Source organism: Staurois parvus, unplaced genomic scaffold (assembly GCF_062004578.1).
Source record: "Staurois parvus isolate SC_StPar_1 unplaced genomic scaffold, SC_StPar_1.0 ptg002695l, whole genome shotgun sequence".
Taxonomy (NCBI): domain Eukaryota; kingdom Metazoa; phylum Chordata; class Amphibia; order Anura; family Ranidae; genus Staurois; species Staurois parvus.
In genome coordinates, this window is record NW_028320491.1 from 38,717 (window position 1) to 50,069 (window position 11,353).

The 11,353-nt window shown below is 53.6% G+C and overlaps 55 non-coding genes across 55 annotated transcripts; all 55 read right to left on the reverse strand.

Moving 5' to 3' along the window:
• Nucleotides 1–29: 29 nt before the first annotated feature.
• Nucleotides 30–148, reverse strand: LOC149429613 (5S ribosomal RNA). The gene has a single exon (XR_016310210.1). It is a non-coding gene; the product is annotated as a 5S ribosomal RNA (ribosomal RNA).
• Nucleotides 149–235: 87 nt separating this feature from the next.
• On the reverse strand, nt 236–354 carry LOC149429614 (5S ribosomal RNA). The gene has a single exon (XR_016310211.1). It is a non-coding gene; the product is annotated as a 5S ribosomal RNA (ribosomal RNA).
• An 87-nt stretch (nt 355–441) lies between these two features.
• LOC149429615 (5S ribosomal RNA) lies at nt 442–560 on the reverse strand. Its single transcript, XR_016310212.1, has one exon. It is a non-coding gene; the product is annotated as a 5S ribosomal RNA (ribosomal RNA).
• An 87-nt stretch (nt 561–647) lies between these two features.
• LOC149429616 (5S ribosomal RNA) lies at nt 648–766 on the reverse strand. The gene has a single exon (XR_016310214.1). It is a non-coding gene; the product is annotated as a 5S ribosomal RNA (ribosomal RNA).
• Nucleotides 767–853: 87 nt separating this feature from the next.
• LOC149429617 (5S ribosomal RNA) lies at nt 854–972 on the reverse strand. The gene has a single exon (XR_016310390.1). It is a non-coding gene; the product is annotated as a 5S ribosomal RNA (ribosomal RNA).
• An 87-nt stretch (nt 973–1,059) lies between these two features.
• Nucleotides 1,060–1,178, reverse strand: LOC149429618 (5S ribosomal RNA). Its single transcript, XR_016310415.1, has one exon. It is a non-coding gene; the product is annotated as a 5S ribosomal RNA (ribosomal RNA).
• An 87-nt stretch (nt 1,179–1,265) lies between these two features.
• LOC149429619 (5S ribosomal RNA) lies at nt 1,266–1,384 on the reverse strand. Its single transcript, XR_016310215.1, has one exon. It is a non-coding gene; the product is annotated as a 5S ribosomal RNA (ribosomal RNA).
• Nucleotides 1,385–1,471: 87 nt separating this feature from the next.
• LOC149429620 (5S ribosomal RNA) lies at nt 1,472–1,590 on the reverse strand. The gene has a single exon (XR_016310216.1). It is a non-coding gene; the product is annotated as a 5S ribosomal RNA (ribosomal RNA).
• An 87-nt stretch (nt 1,591–1,677) lies between these two features.
• On the reverse strand, nt 1,678–1,796 carry LOC149429621 (5S ribosomal RNA). The gene has a single exon (XR_016310392.1). It is a non-coding gene; the product is annotated as a 5S ribosomal RNA (ribosomal RNA).
• An 87-nt stretch (nt 1,797–1,883) lies between these two features.
• LOC149429622 (5S ribosomal RNA) lies at nt 1,884–2,002 on the reverse strand. Its single transcript, XR_016310451.1, has one exon. It is a non-coding gene; the product is annotated as a 5S ribosomal RNA (ribosomal RNA).
• An 87-nt stretch (nt 2,003–2,089) lies between these two features.
• Nucleotides 2,090–2,208, reverse strand: LOC149429623 (5S ribosomal RNA). Its single transcript, XR_016310217.1, has one exon. It is a non-coding gene; the product is annotated as a 5S ribosomal RNA (ribosomal RNA).
• Nucleotides 2,209–2,295: 87 nt separating this feature from the next.
• On the reverse strand, nt 2,296–2,414 carry LOC149429624 (5S ribosomal RNA). Its single transcript, XR_016310379.1, has one exon. It is a non-coding gene; the product is annotated as a 5S ribosomal RNA (ribosomal RNA).
• An 87-nt stretch (nt 2,415–2,501) lies between these two features.
• Nucleotides 2,502–2,620, reverse strand: LOC149429625 (5S ribosomal RNA). Its single transcript, XR_016310218.1, has one exon. It is a non-coding gene; the product is annotated as a 5S ribosomal RNA (ribosomal RNA).
• An 87-nt stretch (nt 2,621–2,707) lies between these two features.
• On the reverse strand, nt 2,708–2,826 carry LOC149429626 (5S ribosomal RNA). Its single transcript, XR_016310219.1, has one exon. It is a non-coding gene; the product is annotated as a 5S ribosomal RNA (ribosomal RNA).
• Nucleotides 2,827–2,913: 87 nt separating this feature from the next.
• LOC149429627 (5S ribosomal RNA) lies at nt 2,914–3,032 on the reverse strand. Its single transcript, XR_016310220.1, has one exon. It is a non-coding gene; the product is annotated as a 5S ribosomal RNA (ribosomal RNA).
• Nucleotides 3,033–3,119: 87 nt separating this feature from the next.
• LOC149429628 (5S ribosomal RNA) lies at nt 3,120–3,238 on the reverse strand. Its single transcript, XR_016310221.1, has one exon. It is a non-coding gene; the product is annotated as a 5S ribosomal RNA (ribosomal RNA).
• Nucleotides 3,239–3,325: 87 nt separating this feature from the next.
• On the reverse strand, nt 3,326–3,444 carry LOC149429629 (5S ribosomal RNA). The gene has a single exon (XR_016310353.1). It is a non-coding gene; the product is annotated as a 5S ribosomal RNA (ribosomal RNA).
• Nucleotides 3,445–3,531: 87 nt separating this feature from the next.
• Nucleotides 3,532–3,650, reverse strand: LOC149429630 (5S ribosomal RNA). Its single transcript, XR_016310222.1, has one exon. It is a non-coding gene; the product is annotated as a 5S ribosomal RNA (ribosomal RNA).
• An 87-nt stretch (nt 3,651–3,737) lies between these two features.
• LOC149429631 (5S ribosomal RNA) lies at nt 3,738–3,856 on the reverse strand. The gene has a single exon (XR_016310223.1). It is a non-coding gene; the product is annotated as a 5S ribosomal RNA (ribosomal RNA).
• An 87-nt stretch (nt 3,857–3,943) lies between these two features.
• LOC149429632 (5S ribosomal RNA) lies at nt 3,944–4,062 on the reverse strand. Its single transcript, XR_016310225.1, has one exon. It is a non-coding gene; the product is annotated as a 5S ribosomal RNA (ribosomal RNA).
• Nucleotides 4,063–4,149: 87 nt separating this feature from the next.
• Nucleotides 4,150–4,268, reverse strand: LOC149429633 (5S ribosomal RNA). The gene has a single exon (XR_016310226.1). It is a non-coding gene; the product is annotated as a 5S ribosomal RNA (ribosomal RNA).
• An 87-nt stretch (nt 4,269–4,355) lies between these two features.
• LOC149429634 (5S ribosomal RNA) lies at nt 4,356–4,474 on the reverse strand. Its single transcript, XR_016310227.1, has one exon. It is a non-coding gene; the product is annotated as a 5S ribosomal RNA (ribosomal RNA).
• An 87-nt stretch (nt 4,475–4,561) lies between these two features.
• Nucleotides 4,562–4,680, reverse strand: LOC149429635 (5S ribosomal RNA). Its single transcript, XR_016310228.1, has one exon. It is a non-coding gene; the product is annotated as a 5S ribosomal RNA (ribosomal RNA).
• Nucleotides 4,681–4,767: 87 nt separating this feature from the next.
• LOC149429636 (5S ribosomal RNA) lies at nt 4,768–4,886 on the reverse strand. The gene has a single exon (XR_016310230.1). It is a non-coding gene; the product is annotated as a 5S ribosomal RNA (ribosomal RNA).
• An 87-nt stretch (nt 4,887–4,973) lies between these two features.
• LOC149429637 (5S ribosomal RNA) lies at nt 4,974–5,092 on the reverse strand. The gene has a single exon (XR_016310305.1). It is a non-coding gene; the product is annotated as a 5S ribosomal RNA (ribosomal RNA).
• Nucleotides 5,093–5,179: 87 nt separating this feature from the next.
• LOC149429638 (5S ribosomal RNA) lies at nt 5,180–5,298 on the reverse strand. The gene has a single exon (XR_016310306.1). It is a non-coding gene; the product is annotated as a 5S ribosomal RNA (ribosomal RNA).
• Nucleotides 5,299–5,385: 87 nt separating this feature from the next.
• On the reverse strand, nt 5,386–5,504 carry LOC149429639 (5S ribosomal RNA). Its single transcript, XR_016310231.1, has one exon. It is a non-coding gene; the product is annotated as a 5S ribosomal RNA (ribosomal RNA).
• An 87-nt stretch (nt 5,505–5,591) lies between these two features.
• On the reverse strand, nt 5,592–5,710 carry LOC149429640 (5S ribosomal RNA). The gene has a single exon (XR_016310419.1). It is a non-coding gene; the product is annotated as a 5S ribosomal RNA (ribosomal RNA).
• Nucleotides 5,711–5,797: 87 nt separating this feature from the next.
• LOC149429641 (5S ribosomal RNA) lies at nt 5,798–5,916 on the reverse strand. Its single transcript, XR_016310349.1, has one exon. It is a non-coding gene; the product is annotated as a 5S ribosomal RNA (ribosomal RNA).
• Nucleotides 5,917–6,003: 87 nt separating this feature from the next.
• Nucleotides 6,004–6,122, reverse strand: LOC149429642 (5S ribosomal RNA). Its single transcript, XR_016310307.1, has one exon. It is a non-coding gene; the product is annotated as a 5S ribosomal RNA (ribosomal RNA).
• Nucleotides 6,123–6,209: 87 nt separating this feature from the next.
• LOC149429643 (5S ribosomal RNA) lies at nt 6,210–6,328 on the reverse strand. The gene has a single exon (XR_016310232.1). It is a non-coding gene; the product is annotated as a 5S ribosomal RNA (ribosomal RNA).
• An 87-nt stretch (nt 6,329–6,415) lies between these two features.
• Nucleotides 6,416–6,534, reverse strand: LOC149429644 (5S ribosomal RNA). The gene has a single exon (XR_016310383.1). It is a non-coding gene; the product is annotated as a 5S ribosomal RNA (ribosomal RNA).
• An 87-nt stretch (nt 6,535–6,621) lies between these two features.
• Nucleotides 6,622–6,740, reverse strand: LOC149429645 (5S ribosomal RNA). The gene has a single exon (XR_016310233.1). It is a non-coding gene; the product is annotated as a 5S ribosomal RNA (ribosomal RNA).
• Nucleotides 6,741–6,827: 87 nt separating this feature from the next.
• LOC149429646 (5S ribosomal RNA) lies at nt 6,828–6,946 on the reverse strand. Its single transcript, XR_016310420.1, has one exon. It is a non-coding gene; the product is annotated as a 5S ribosomal RNA (ribosomal RNA).
• An 87-nt stretch (nt 6,947–7,033) lies between these two features.
• LOC149429647 (5S ribosomal RNA) lies at nt 7,034–7,152 on the reverse strand. Its single transcript, XR_016310374.1, has one exon. It is a non-coding gene; the product is annotated as a 5S ribosomal RNA (ribosomal RNA).
• Nucleotides 7,153–7,239: 87 nt separating this feature from the next.
• Nucleotides 7,240–7,358, reverse strand: LOC149429648 (5S ribosomal RNA). The gene has a single exon (XR_016310234.1). It is a non-coding gene; the product is annotated as a 5S ribosomal RNA (ribosomal RNA).
• Nucleotides 7,359–7,445: 87 nt separating this feature from the next.
• On the reverse strand, nt 7,446–7,564 carry LOC149429649 (5S ribosomal RNA). The gene has a single exon (XR_016310319.1). It is a non-coding gene; the product is annotated as a 5S ribosomal RNA (ribosomal RNA).
• An 87-nt stretch (nt 7,565–7,651) lies between these two features.
• LOC149429650 (5S ribosomal RNA) lies at nt 7,652–7,770 on the reverse strand. Its single transcript, XR_016310235.1, has one exon. It is a non-coding gene; the product is annotated as a 5S ribosomal RNA (ribosomal RNA).
• Nucleotides 7,771–7,857: 87 nt separating this feature from the next.
• On the reverse strand, nt 7,858–7,976 carry LOC149429651 (5S ribosomal RNA). The gene has a single exon (XR_016310299.1). It is a non-coding gene; the product is annotated as a 5S ribosomal RNA (ribosomal RNA).
• An 87-nt stretch (nt 7,977–8,063) lies between these two features.
• LOC149429652 (5S ribosomal RNA) lies at nt 8,064–8,182 on the reverse strand. The gene has a single exon (XR_016310237.1). It is a non-coding gene; the product is annotated as a 5S ribosomal RNA (ribosomal RNA).
• Nucleotides 8,183–8,269: 87 nt separating this feature from the next.
• On the reverse strand, nt 8,270–8,388 carry LOC149429653 (5S ribosomal RNA). The gene has a single exon (XR_016310381.1). It is a non-coding gene; the product is annotated as a 5S ribosomal RNA (ribosomal RNA).
• Nucleotides 8,389–8,475: 87 nt separating this feature from the next.
• LOC149429654 (5S ribosomal RNA) lies at nt 8,476–8,594 on the reverse strand. The gene has a single exon (XR_016310430.1). It is a non-coding gene; the product is annotated as a 5S ribosomal RNA (ribosomal RNA).
• Nucleotides 8,595–8,681: 87 nt separating this feature from the next.
• LOC149429655 (5S ribosomal RNA) lies at nt 8,682–8,800 on the reverse strand. The gene has a single exon (XR_016310421.1). It is a non-coding gene; the product is annotated as a 5S ribosomal RNA (ribosomal RNA).
• Nucleotides 8,801–8,887: 87 nt separating this feature from the next.
• Nucleotides 8,888–9,006, reverse strand: LOC149429656 (5S ribosomal RNA). Its single transcript, XR_016310350.1, has one exon. It is a non-coding gene; the product is annotated as a 5S ribosomal RNA (ribosomal RNA).
• Nucleotides 9,007–9,093: 87 nt separating this feature from the next.
• Nucleotides 9,094–9,212, reverse strand: LOC149429657 (5S ribosomal RNA). Its single transcript, XR_016310308.1, has one exon. It is a non-coding gene; the product is annotated as a 5S ribosomal RNA (ribosomal RNA).
• An 87-nt stretch (nt 9,213–9,299) lies between these two features.
• LOC149429658 (5S ribosomal RNA) lies at nt 9,300–9,418 on the reverse strand. Its single transcript, XR_016310238.1, has one exon. It is a non-coding gene; the product is annotated as a 5S ribosomal RNA (ribosomal RNA).
• An 87-nt stretch (nt 9,419–9,505) lies between these two features.
• Nucleotides 9,506–9,624, reverse strand: LOC149429659 (5S ribosomal RNA). The gene has a single exon (XR_016310384.1). It is a non-coding gene; the product is annotated as a 5S ribosomal RNA (ribosomal RNA).
• Nucleotides 9,625–9,711: 87 nt separating this feature from the next.
• Nucleotides 9,712–9,830, reverse strand: LOC149429660 (5S ribosomal RNA). The gene has a single exon (XR_016310239.1). It is a non-coding gene; the product is annotated as a 5S ribosomal RNA (ribosomal RNA).
• Nucleotides 9,831–9,917: 87 nt separating this feature from the next.
• On the reverse strand, nt 9,918–10,036 carry LOC149429661 (5S ribosomal RNA). The gene has a single exon (XR_016310422.1). It is a non-coding gene; the product is annotated as a 5S ribosomal RNA (ribosomal RNA).
• An 87-nt stretch (nt 10,037–10,123) lies between these two features.
• LOC149429662 (5S ribosomal RNA) lies at nt 10,124–10,242 on the reverse strand. The gene has a single exon (XR_016310423.1). It is a non-coding gene; the product is annotated as a 5S ribosomal RNA (ribosomal RNA).
• An 87-nt stretch (nt 10,243–10,329) lies between these two features.
• Nucleotides 10,330–10,448, reverse strand: LOC149429663 (5S ribosomal RNA). The gene has a single exon (XR_016310457.1). It is a non-coding gene; the product is annotated as a 5S ribosomal RNA (ribosomal RNA).
• An 87-nt stretch (nt 10,449–10,535) lies between these two features.
• Nucleotides 10,536–10,654, reverse strand: LOC149429664 (5S ribosomal RNA). The gene has a single exon (XR_016310470.1). It is a non-coding gene; the product is annotated as a 5S ribosomal RNA (ribosomal RNA).
• Nucleotides 10,655–10,741: 87 nt separating this feature from the next.
• LOC149429665 (5S ribosomal RNA) lies at nt 10,742–10,860 on the reverse strand. The gene has a single exon (XR_016310240.1). It is a non-coding gene; the product is annotated as a 5S ribosomal RNA (ribosomal RNA).
• Nucleotides 10,861–10,947: 87 nt separating this feature from the next.
• On the reverse strand, nt 10,948–11,066 carry LOC149429666 (5S ribosomal RNA). Its single transcript, XR_016310300.1, has one exon. It is a non-coding gene; the product is annotated as a 5S ribosomal RNA (ribosomal RNA).
• An 87-nt stretch (nt 11,067–11,153) lies between these two features.
• On the reverse strand, nt 11,154–11,272 carry LOC149429667 (5S ribosomal RNA). Its single transcript, XR_016310241.1, has one exon. It is a non-coding gene; the product is annotated as a 5S ribosomal RNA (ribosomal RNA).
• Between the last annotated feature and the right edge of the window lie 81 nt (nt 11,273–11,353).

The window sequence follows — 11,353 nt, forward strand, 5'->3', positions numbered from 1 at the left end:
GCCGAAAAAGAAGCCGAGCAAAAGACAAAAGCCTACAGCACCTGGTATTCCCAGGCGGTCTCCCATCCAGGTACTAACCAGGCCCTACGCTGCTTAGCTTCCGAGATCAGACGAGATCGGGCGCATTCAGAGTGATGTGGCCGTAGGCGCTTCTCTTTGGAGCCCTCAATCTACTTCAATTGGTGCTTGGCAAGCTGGCCATTTGAGCCGAAAAAGAAGCCGAGCAAAAGACAAAAGCCTACAGCACCTGGTATTCCCAGGCGGTCTCCCATCCAGGTACTAACCAGGCCCTACGCTGCTTAGCTTCCGAGATCAGACGAGATCGGGCGCATTCAGAGTGATGTGGCCGTAGGCGCTTCTCTTTGGAGCCCTCAATCTACTTCAATTGGTGCTTGGCAAGCTGGCCATTTGAGCCGAAAAAGAAGCCGAGCAAAAGACAAAAGCCTACAGCACCTGGTATTCCCAGGCGGTCTCCCATCCAGGTACTAACCAGGCCCTACGCTGCTTAGCTTCCGAGATCAGACGAGATCGGGCGCATTCAGAGTGATGTGGCCGTAGGCGCTTCTCTTTGGAGCCCTCAATCTACTTCAATTGGTGCTTGGCAAGCTGGCCATTTGAGCCGAAAAAGAAGCCGAGCAAAAGACAAAAGCCTACAGCACCTGGTATTCCCAGGCGGTCTCCCATCCAGGTACTAACCAGGCCCTACGCTGCTTAGCTTCCGAGATCAGACGAGATCGGGCGCATTCAGAGTGATGTGGCCGTAGGCGCTTCTCTTTGGAGCCCTCAATCTACTTCAATTGGTGCTTGGCAAGCTGGCCATTTGAGCCGAAAAAGAAGCCGAGCAAAAGACAAAAGCCTACAGCACCTGGTATTCCCAGGCGGTCTCCCATCCAGGTACTAACCAGGCCCTACGCTGCTTAGCTTTCGAGATCAGACGAGATCGGGCGCATTCAGAGTGATGTGGCCGTAGGCGCTTCTCTTTGGAGCCCTCAATCTACTTCAATTGGTGCTTGGCAAGCTGGCCATTTGAGCCGAAAAAGAAGCCGAGCAAAAGACAAAAGCCTACAGCACCTGGTATTCCCAGGTGGTCTCCCATCCAGGTACTAACCAGGCCCTACGCTGTTTAGCTTCCGAGATCAGACGAGATCGGGCGCATTCAGAGTGATGTGGCCGTACGCGCTTCTCTTTGGAGCCCTCAATCTACTTCAATTGGTGCTTGGCAAGCTGGCCATTTGAGCCGAAAAAGAAGCCGAGCAAAAGACAAAAGCCTACAGCACCTGGTATTCCCAGGCGGTCTCCCATCCAGGTACTAACCAGGCCCTACGCTGCTTAGCTTCCGAGATCAGACGAGATCGGGCGCATTCAGAGTGATGTGGCCGTAGGCGCTTCTCTTTGGAGCCCTCAATCTACTTCAATTGGTGCTTGGCAAGCTGGCCATTTGAGCCGAAAAAGAAGCCGAGCAAAAGACAAAAGCCTACAGCACCTGGTATTCCCAGGCGGTCTCCCATCCAGGTACTAACCAGGCCCTACGCTGCTTAGCTTCCGAGATCAGACGAGATCGGGCGCATTCAGAGTGATGTGGCCGTAGGCGCTTCTCTTTGGAGCCCTCAATCTACTTCAATTGGTGCTTGGCAAGCTGGCCATTTGAGCCGAAAAAGAAGCCGAGCAAAAGACAAAAGCCTACAGCACCTGGTATTCCCAGGCGGTCTCCCATCCAGGTACTAACCAGGCCCTACGCTGCTTAGCTTTCGAGATCAGACGAGATCGGGCGCATTCAGAGTGATGTGGCCGTAGGCGCTTCTCTTTGGAGCCCTCAATCTACTTCAATTGGTGCTTGGCAAGCTGGCCATTTGAGCCGAAAAAGAAGCCGAGCAAAAGACAAAAACCTACAGCACCTGGTATTCCCAGGTGGTCTCCCATCCAGGTACTAACCAGGCCCTACGCTGTTTAGCTTCCGAGATCAGACGAGATCGGGCGCATTCAGAGTGATGTGGCCGTACGCGCTTCTCTTTGGAGCCCTCAATCTACTTCAATTGGTGCTTGGCAAGCTGGCCATTTGAGCCGAAAAAGAAGCCGAGCAAAAGACAAAAGCCTACAGCACCTGGTATTCCCAGGCGGTCTCCCATCCAGGTACTAACCAGGCCCTACGCTGCTTAGCTTCCGAGATCAGACGAGATCGGGCGCATTCAGAGTGATGTGGCCGTAGGCGCTTCTCTTTGGAGCCCTCAATCTACTTCAATTGGTGCTTGGCAAGCTGGCCATTTGAGCCGAAAAAGAAGCCGAGCAAAAGACAAAAGCCTACAGCACCTGGTATTCCCAGGCGGTCTCCCATCCAGGTACTAACCAGGCCCTACGTTGCTTAGCTTCCGAGATCAGACGAGATCGGGCGCATTCAGAGTGATGTGGCCGTAGGCGCTTCTCTTTGGAGCCCTCAATCTACTTCAATTGGTGCTTGGCAAGCTGGCCATTTGAGCCGAAAAAGAAGCCGAGCAAAAGACAAAAGCCTACAGCACCTGGTATTCCCAGGCGGTCTCCCATCCAGGTACTAACCAGGCCCTACGCTGCTTAGCTTCCGAGATCAGACGAGATCGGGCGCATTCAGAGTGATGTGGCCGTAGGCGCTTCTCTTTGGAGCCCTCAATCTACTTCAATTGGTGCTTGGCAAGCTGGCCATTTGAGCCGAAAAAGAAGCCGAGCAAAAGACAAAAGCCTACAGCACCTGGTATTCCCAGGCGGTCTCCCATCCAGGTACTAACCAGGCCCTACGCTGCTTAGCTTCCGAGATCAGACGAGATCGGGCGCATTCAGAGTGATGTGGCCGTAGGCGCTTCTCTTTGGAGCCCTCAATCTACTTCAATTGGTGCTTGGCAAGCTGGCCATTTGAGCCGAAAAAGAAGCCGAGCAAAAGACAAAAGCCTACAGCACCTGGTATTCCCAGGCGGTCTCCCATCCAGGTACTAACCAGGCCCTACGCTGCTTAGCTTCCGAGATCAGACGAGATCGGGCGCATTCAGAGTGATGTGGCCGTAGGCGCTTCTCTTTGGAGCCCTCAATCTACTTCAATTGGTGCTTGGCAAGCTGGCCATTTGAGCCGAAAAAGAAGCCGAGCAAAAGACAAAAGCCTACAGCACCTGGTATTCCCAGGCGGTCTCCCATCCAGGTACTAACCAGGCCCTACGCTGCTTAGCTTCCGAGATCAGACGAGATCGGGCGCATTCAGAGTGATGTGGCCGTAGGCGCTTCTCTTTGGAGCCCTCAATCTACTTCAATTGGTGCTTGGCAAGCTGGCCATTTGAGCCGAAAAAGAAGCCGAGCAAAAGACAAAAGCCTACAGCACCTGGTATTCCCAGGCGGAATCCCATCCAGGTACTAACCAGGCCCTACGCTGCTTAGCTTCCGAGATCAGACGAGATCGGGCGCATTCAGAGTGATGTGGCCGTAGGCGCTTCTCTTTGGAGCCCTCAATCTACTTCAATTGGTGCTTGGCAAGCTGGCCATTTGAGCCGAAAAAGAAGCCGAGCAAAAGACAAAAGCCTACAGCACCTGGTATTCCCAGGCGGTCTCCCATCCAGGTACTAACCAGGCCCTACGCTGCTTAGCTTCCGAGATCAGACGAGATCGGGCGCATTCAGAGTGATGTGGCCGTAGGCGCTTCTCTTTGGAGCCCTCAATCTACTTCAATTGGTGCTTGGCAAGCTGGCCATTTGAGCCGAAAAAGAAGCCGAGCAAAAGACAAAAGCCTACAGCACCTGGTATTCCCAGGCGGTCTCCCATCCAGGTACTAACCAGGCCCTACGCTGCTTAGCTTCCGAGATCAGACGAGATCGGGCGCATTCAGAGTGATGTGGCCGTAGGCGCTTCTCTTTGGAGCCCTCAATCTACTTCAATTGGTGCTTGGCAAGCTGGCCATTTGAGCCGAAAAAGAAGCCGAGCAAAAGACAAAAGCCTACAGCACCTGGTATTCCCAGGCGGTCTCCCATCCAGGTACTAACCAGGCCCTACGCTGCTTAGCTTCCGAGATCAGACGAGATCGGGCGCATTCAGAGTGATGTGGCCGTAGGCGCTTCTCTTTGGAGCCCTCAATCTACTTCAATTGGTGCTTGGCAAGCTGGCCATTTGAGCCGAAAAAGAAGCCGAGCAAAAGACAAAAGCCTACAGCACCTGGTATTCCCAGGCGGTCTCCCATCCAGGTACTAACCAGGCCCTACGCTGCTTAGCTTCCGAGATCAGACGAGATCGGGCGCATTCAGAGTGATGTGGCCGTAGGCGCTTCTCTTTGGAGCCCTCAATCTACTTCAATTGGTGCTTGGCAAGCTGGCCATTTGAGCCGAAAAAGAAGCCGAGCAAAAGACAAAAGCCTACAGCACCTGGTATTCCCAGGCGGTCTCCCATCCAGGTACTAACCAGGCCCTACGCTGCTTAGCTTCCGAGATCAGACGAGATCGGGCGCATTCAGAGTGATGTGGCCGTAGGCGCTTCTCTTTGGAGCCCTCAATCTACTTCAATTGGTGCTTGGCAAGCTGGCCATTTGAGCCGAAAAAGAAGCCGAGCAAAAGACAAAAGCCTACAGCACCTGGTATTCCCAGGCGGTCTCCCATCCAGGTACTAACCAGGCCCTACGCTGCTTAGCTTCCGAGATCAGACGAGATCGGGCGCATTCAGAGTGATGTGGCCGTAGGCGCTTCTCTTTGGAGCCCTCAATCTACTTCAATTGGTGCTTGGCAAGCTGGCCATTTGAGCCGAAAAAGAAGCCGAGCAAAAGACAAAAGCCTACAGCACCTGGTATTCCCAGGCGGTCTCCCATCCAGGTACTAACCAGGCCCTACGCTGCTTAGCTTCCGAGATCAGACGAGATCGGGCGCATTCAGAGTGATGTGGCCGTAGGCGCTTCTCTTTGAAGCCCTCAATCTACTTCAATTGGTGCTTGGCAAGCTGGCCATTTGAGCCGAAAAAGAAGCCGAGCAAAAGACAAAAGCCTACAGCACCTGGTATTCCCAGGCGGTCTCCCATCCAGGTACTAGCCAGGCCCTACGCTGCTTAGCTTCCGAGATCAGACGAGATCGGGCGCATTCAGAGTGATGTGGCCGTAGGCGCTTCTCTTTGGAGCCCTCAATCTACTTCAATTGGTGCTTGGCAAGCTGGTCATTTGAGCCGAAAAAGAAGCCGAGCAAAAGACAAAAGCCTACAGCACCTGGTATTCCCAGGCGGTCTCCCATCCAGGTACTAGCCAGGCCCTACGCTGCTTAGCTTCCGAGATCAGACGAGATCGGGCGCATTCAGAGTGATGTGGCCGTAGGCGCTTCTCTTTGGAGCCCTCAATCTACTTCAATTGGTGCTTGGCAAGCTGGCCATTTGAGCCGAAAAAGAAGCCGAGCAAAAGACAAAAGCCTACAGCACCTGGTATTCCCAGGCGGTCTCCCATCCAGGTACTAACCAGGCCCTACGCTGCTTAGCTTCCGAGATCAGACGAGATCGGGCGCATTCAGAGTGATGTGGCCGTAGGCGCTTCTCTTTGGAGCCCTCAATCTACTTCAATTGGTGCTTGGCAAGCTGGCCATTTGAGCCGAAAAAGAAGCCGAGCAAAAGACAAAAGCCTACAGCACCTGGTATTCCCAGGCGGTCTCCCATCCAGGTACTAACCAGGCCCTACGCTGCTTAGCTTCCGAGATCAGACGAGATTGGGCGCATTCAGAGTGATGTGGCCGTAGGCGCTTCTCTTTGGAGCCCTCAATCTACTTCAATTGGTGCTTGGCAAGCTGGCCATTTGAGCCGAAAAAGAAGCCGAGCAAAAGACAAAAGCCTACAGCACCTGGTATTCCCAGGCGGTCTCCCATCCAGGTACTAACCAGGCCCTACGCTGCTTAGCTTCCGAGATCAGACGAAATCGGGCGCATTCAGAGTGATGTGGCCGTAGGCGCTTCTCTTTGGAGCCCTCAATCTACTTCAATTGGTGCTTGGCAAGCTGGCCATTTGAGCCGAAAAAGAAGCCGAGCAAAAGACAAAAGCCTACAGCACCTGGTATTCCCAGGCGGTCTCCCATCCAGGTACTAGCCAGGCCCTACGCTGCTTAGCTTCCGAGATCAGACGAGATCGGGCGCATTCAGAGTGATGTGGCCGTAGGCGCTTCTCTTTGGAGCCCTCAATCTACTTCAATTGGTGCTTGGCAAGCTGGCCATTTGAGCCGAAAAAGAAGCCGAGCAAAAGACAAAAGCCTACAGCACCTGGTATTCCCAGGCGGTCTCCCATCCAGGTACTAACCAGGCCCTACGCTGCTTAGCTTCCGAGATCAGACGAGATCGGGCGCATTCAGAGTGATGTGGCCGTAGGCTCTTCTCTTTTGAGCCCTCAATCTACTTCACTTGGTGCTTGGCAAGCTGGCCATTTGAGCCGAAAAAGAAGCCGAGCAAAAGACAAAAGCCTACAGCACCTGGTATTCCCAGGCGGTCTCCCATCCAGGTACTAACCAGGCCCTACGCTGCTTAGCTTCCGAGATCAGACAAGATCGGGCGCATTCAGAGTGATGTGGCCGTAGGCGCTTCTCTTTGGAGCCCTCAATCTACTTCAATTGGTGCTTGGCAAGCTGGCCATTTGAGCCGAAAAAGAAGCCGAGCAAAAGACAAAAGCCTACAGCACCTGGTATTCCCAGGCGGTCTCCCATCCAGGTACTAACCAGGCCCTACGCTGCTTAGCTTCCGAGATCAGACGAGATCGGGCGCATTCAGAGTGATGTGGCCGTAGGCGCTTCTCTTTGGAGCCCTCAATCTACTTCAATTGGTGCTTGGCAAGCTGGCCATTTGAGCCGAAAAAGAAGCCGAGCAAAAGACAAAAGCCTACAGCACCTGGTATTCCCAGGCGGTCTCCCATCCAGGTACTAACCAGGCCCTACGCTGCTTAGCTTCCGAGATCAGACGAGATTGGGCGCATTCAGAGTGATGTGGCCGTAGGCGCTTCTCTTTGGAGCCCTCAATCTACTTCAATTGGTGCTTGGCAAGCTGGCCATTTGAGCCGAAAAAGAAGCCGAGCAAAAGACAAAAGCCTACAGCACCTGGTATTCCCAGGCGGTCTCCCATCCAGGTACTAACCAGGCCCTATGCTGCTTAGCTTCCGAGATCAGACGAGATCGGGCGCATTCAGAGTGATGTGGCCGTAGGCGCTTCTCTTTGGAGCCCTCAATCTACTTCAATTGGTGCTTGGCAAGCTGGCCATTTGAGCCGAAAAAGAAGCCGAGCAAAAGACAAAAGCCTACAGCACCTGGTATTCCCAGGCGGTCTCCCATCCAGGTACTAACCAGGCCCTACGCTGCTTAGCTTCCGAGATCAGACGAGATCGGGCGCATTCAGAGTGATGTGGCCGTAGGCGCTTCTCTTTGGAGCCCTCAATCTACTTCAATTGGTGCTTGGCAAGCTGGCCATTTGAGCCGAAAAAGAAGCCGAGCAAAAGACAAAAGCCTACAGCACCTGGTATTCCCAGGCGGTCTCCCATCCAGGTACTAACCAGGCCCTACGCTGCTTAGCTTCCGAGATCAGATGAGATCGGGCGCATTCAGAGTGATGTGGCCGTAGGCGCTTCTCTTTGGAGCCCTCAATCTACTTCAATTGGTGCTTGGCAAGCTGGCCATTTGAGCCGAAAAAGAAGCCGAGCAAAAGACAAAAGCCTACAGCACCTGGTATTCCCAGGCGGTCTCCCATCCAGGTACTAACCAGGCCCTACGCTGCTTAGCTTCCGAGATCAGACGAGATCGGGCGCATTCAGAGTGATGTGGCCGTAGGCGCTTCTCTTTGGAGCCCTCAATCTACTTCAATTGGTGCTTGGCAAGCTGGCCATTTGAGCCGAAAAAGAAGCCGAGCAAAAGACAAAAGCCTACAGCACCTGGTATTCCCAGGCGGTCTCCCATCCAGGTACTAACCAGGCCCTACGCTGCTTAGCTTCCGAGATCAGACGAGATCGGGCGCATTCAGAGTGATGTGGCTGTAGGCGCTTCTCTTTGGAGCCCTCAATCTACTTCAATTGGTGCTTGGCAAGCTGGCCATTTGAGCCGAAAAAGAAGCCGAGCAAAAGACAAAAGCCTACAGCACCTGGTATTCCCAGGCGGTCTCCCATCCAGGTACTAACCAGGCCCTACGCTGCTTAGCTTCCGAGATCAGACGAGATCGGGCGCATTCAGAGTGATGTGGCCGTAGGCGCTTCTCTTTGGAGCCCTCAATCTACTTCAATTGGTGCTTGGCAAGCTGGCCATTTGAGCCGAAAAAGAAGCCGAGCAAAAGACAAAAGCCTACAGCACCTGGTATTCCCAGGCGGTCTCCCATCCAGGTACTAACCAGGCCCTACGCTGCTTAGCTTCCGAGATCAGACGAGATCGGGCGCATTCAGAGTGATGTGGCCGCAAGCGCTTCTCTTTGGAGCCCTCAATCTACTTCAATTGGTGCTTGGCAAGCTGGCCATTTGAGCCGAAAAAGAAGCCGAGCAAAAGACAAAAGCCTACAGCACCTGGTATTCCCAGGCGGTCTCCCATCCAGGTACTAACCAGGCCCTACGCTGCTTAGCTTCCGAGATCAGATGAGATCGGGCGCATTCAGAGTGATGTGGCCGTAGGCGCTTCTCTTTGGAGCCCTCAATCTACTTCAATTGGTGCTTGGCAAGCTGGCCATTTGAGCCGAAAAAGAAGCCGAGCAAAAGACAAAAGCCTACAGCACCTGGTATTCCCAGGCGGTCTCCCATCCAGGTACTAACCAGGCCCTACGCTGCTTAGCTTCCGAGATCAGACGAGATTGGGCGCATTCAGAGTGATGTGGCCGTAGGCGCTTCTCTTTGGAGCCCTCAATCTACTTCAATTGGTGCTTGGCAAGCTGGCCATTTGAGCCGAAAAAGAAGCCGAGCAAAAGACAAAAGCCTACAGCACCTGGTATTCCCAGGCGGTCTCCCATCCAGGTACTAACCAGGCCCTACGCTGCTTAGCTTCCGAGATCAGACGAAATCGGGCGCATTCAGAGTGATGTGGCCGTAGGCGCTTCTCTTTGGAGCCCTCAATCTACTTCAATTGGTGCTTGGCAAGCTGGCCATTTGAGCCGAAAAAGAAGCCGAGCAAAAGACAAAAGCCTACAGCACCTGGTATTCCCAGGCGGTCTCCCATCCAGGTACTAGCCAGGCCCTACGCTGCTTAGCTTCCGAGATCAGACGAGATCGGGCGCATTCAGAGTGATGTGGCCGTAGGCGCTTCTCTTTGGAGCCCTCAATCTACTTCAATTGGTGCTTGGCAAGCTGGCCATTTGAGCCGAAAAAGAAGCCGAGCAAAAGACAAAAGCCTACAGCACCTGGTATTCCCAGGCGGTCTCCCATCCAGGTACTAACCAGGCCCTACGCTGCTTAGCTTCCGAGATCAGACGAGATCGGGCGCATTCAGAGTGATGTGGCCGTAGGCTCTTCTCTTTTGAGCCCTCAATCTACTTCACTTGGTGCTTGGCAAGCTGGCCATTTGAGCCGAAAAAGAAGCCGAGCAAAAGACAAAAGCCTACAGCACCTGGTATTCCCAGGCGGTCTCCCATCCAGGTACTAACCAGGCCCTACGCTGCTTAGCTTCCGAGATCAGACAAGATCGGGCGCATTCAGAGTGATGTGGCCGTAGGCGCTTCTCTTTGGAGCCCTCAATCTACTTCAATTGGTGCTTGGCAAGCTGGCCATTTGAGCCGAAAAAGAAGCCGAGCAAAAGACAAAAGCCTACAGCACCTGGTATTCCCAGGCGGTCTCCCATCCAGGTACTAACCAGGCCCTACGCTGCTTAGCTTCCGAGATCAGACGAGATCGGGCGCATTCAGAGTGATGTGGCCGTAGGCGCTTCTCTTTGGAGCCCTCAATCTACTTCAATTGGTGCTTGGCAAGCTGGCCATTTGAGCCGAAAAAGAAGCCGAGCAAAAGACAAAAGCCTACAGCACCTGGTATTCCCAGGCGGTCTCCCATCCAGGTACTAACCAGGCCCTACGCTGCTTAGCTTCCGAGATCAGACGAGATTGGGCGCATTCAGAGTGATGTGGCCGTAGGCGCTTCTCTTTGGAGCCCTCAATCTACTTCAATTGGTGCTTGGCAAGCTGGCCATTTGAGCCGAAAAAGAAGCCGAGCAAAAGACAAAAGCCTACAGCACCTGGTATTCCCAGGCGGTCTCCCATCCAGGTACTAACCAGGCCCTACGCTGCTTAGCTTCCGAGATCAGACGAGATTGGGCGCATTCAGAGTGATGTGGCCGTAGGCGCTTCTCTTTGGAGCCCTCAATCTACTTCAATTGGTGCTTGGCAAGCTGGCCATTTGAGCCGAAAAAGAAGCCGAGCAAAAGACAAAAGCCTACAGCACCTGGTATTCCCAGGCGGTCTCCCATCCAGGTACTAACCAGGCCCTATGCTGCTTAGCTTCCGAGATCAGATGAGATTGGGCGCATTCAGAGTGATGTGGCCGTAGGCGCTTCTCTTTGGAGCCCTCAATCTACTTCAATTGGTGCTTGGCAAGCTGGCCATTTGAGCCGAAAAAGAAGCCGAGCAAAAGACAAAAGCCTACAGCACCTGGTATTCCCAGGCGGTCTCCCATCCAGGTACTAACCAGGCCCTACGCTGCTTAGCTTCCGAGATCAGATGAGATCGGGCGCATTCAGAGTGATGTGGCCGTAGGCGCTTCTCTTTGGAGCCCTCAATCTACTTCAATTGGTGCTTGGCAAGCTGGCCATTTGAGCCGAAAAAGAAGCCGAGCAAAAGACAAAAGCCTACAGCACCTGGTATTCCCAGGCGGTCTCCCATCCAGGTACTAACCAGGCCCTACGCTGCTTAGCTTCCGAGATCAGACGAGATCGGGCGCATTCAGAGTGATGTGGCCGTAGGCGCTTCTCTTTGGAGCCCTCAATCTACTTCAATTGGTGCTTGGCAAGCTGGCCATTTGAGCCGAAAAAGAAGCCGAGCAAAAGACAAAAGCCTACAGCACCTGGTATTCCCAGGCGGTCTCCCATCCAGGTACTAACCAGGCCCTACGCTGCTTAGCTTCCGAGATCAGACGAGATCGGGCGCATTCAGAGTGATGTGGCTGTAGGCGCTTCTCTTTGGAGCCCTCAATCTACTTCAATTGGTGCTTGGCAAGCTGGCCATTTGAGCCGAAAAAGAAGCCGAGCAAAAGACAAAAGCCTACAGCACCTGGTATTCCCAGGCGGTCTCCCATCCAGGTACTAACCAGGCCCTACGCTGCTTAGCTTCCGAGATCAGACGAGATCGGGCGCATTCAGAGTGATGTGGCCGTAGGCGCTTCTCTTTGGAGCCCTCAATCTACTTCAATTGGTGCTTGGCAAGCTGGCCATTTGAGCCGAAAAAGAAGCCGAGCAAAA